This window comes from Penaeus monodon, chromosome 23 (genome assembly GCF_015228065.2).
Source record: "Penaeus monodon isolate SGIC_2016 chromosome 23, NSTDA_Pmon_1, whole genome shotgun sequence".
In the NCBI taxonomy this organism is placed as follows: Eukaryota; Metazoa; Arthropoda; class Malacostraca; order Decapoda; family Penaeidae; genus Penaeus; species Penaeus monodon.
In genome coordinates this window covers 35,820,667-35,822,047 of record NC_051408.1, presented here as the reverse complement: position 1 = coordinate 35,822,047, position 1,381 = coordinate 35,820,667, and the positions used below count along the sequence as shown (strand labels likewise).

The following is a 1,381-nucleotide window of genomic DNA, read 5'->3' as shown; positions in this document are numbered from 1 at the left end:
ACTCCCCAAAAATAAAGGGATTCAACACTTTCTGGAGGAAGGGGAACATTTTAGCCATCGAAATCTAATATTTTAAGTGTCACTAAGTTTATAGCACATGCACCCAATGAAAAGACAAACAAGAAAACATGAGAGAGGTGTTAAAAGGCTAAATTTTGTCTACCTATTTGCAAACCTCAGGGTATATAGCTTCCACTAGACTCAGGTTCACCAAGATAAAGTCTGACTTTGTTTAGTTGTCACTCTTCTTCCTGAGTAACCTTATGTGTCATCCACAAAAAGAAAACTAACGGGATCTGATTTCCACCTCTTTTCTCTTCTACTATTTCAAAAGAAGATGCTTCGCTTGGAAATCGACGATTGTTTGGTGGTTTATCACTAAATTGGAAAGACTAACAATATAAATAGAACTTTGCCAAATAGTTGTTTATTATCTGCTTTCAAATGACTCATCCTTAAACCTTCCCATCCTATGACAGTCAAGCGTAGTTGTGACTGTAACTATACCATCACGTATGGGGCTAATAAGGAGTAGGCGTTGCCGAGAGCGATAATTTATTCCGATCAATACTTCACCCCCAATTTACCTGATATTCGTCTCGGTTGAGCGGCCAAGGGCACGGAGGCGAGCAGGAAGGGAAAGTCGGGCAGCGGTGACTAAATTAGGAGGGCGACGCGTTCCGTTCTTCGTGACCTGTAAACGGTGTTTGAAAAGGAGCCTCTGTGGCTTTGTGGAGTGGGATAATGTGAACACAAAAACTAGACTGACTATGTCATTTGATAAAAATTCATGGTATTTTTTTTATTTACACTTGTGGGGATTTTAATTTACTAATCCAATGATTCACCAAACTTTTCGAACGCGCTTTTGCAAATCGGAGTTTTCCCTCGGATGTAAAACACCGCTCGTTCACTCCCGCCCCCGAACTTGAACCAAAACAAAAAATGCATCTAAGACTGCGCCGTTTATTTCCCAATTAGTAAAACGTTATAACCTTTATTCATCCCCTTTTAGAAAATTTTAAATTTTCTCTTTCAAACATTGGGCACTATAAAATAAGTTTACAAATAAGCCCCTTATGTCCGCAAGTTTGAACGAAGACCATTGTTGGTTTTTAGTCGAGCGAAAACCGGAGGACGGACGCGCGAGCATGGGGGACGGGGAATTTGATGGAGATGAGAAGATTCGAGAGTTTTTGTTTTTTTTGGGAGATTTTGCGTTGGGGGAAGGATCCCAGTGTAGGTGAGGCGAGTATGTGATGAAAAGCCTTTTAACCGAAAACCACATAAAAAGTTATGGTGACCAACCCCGGGGAAAAAATTTCAGGTATATTTCATTTCATGGTTTTTTTTGAAAGGGGAAGCAGAATTTTGGAAAAAT

General features: G+C 40.0%; 1 pseudogene; it reads right to left on the bottom strand.

The window, feature by feature from the left end:
- Window positions 1–1,381, bottom strand: part of LOC119588225 — a 48,411-nt pseudogene that overhangs the window by 20,709 nt on the left and 26,321 nt on the right.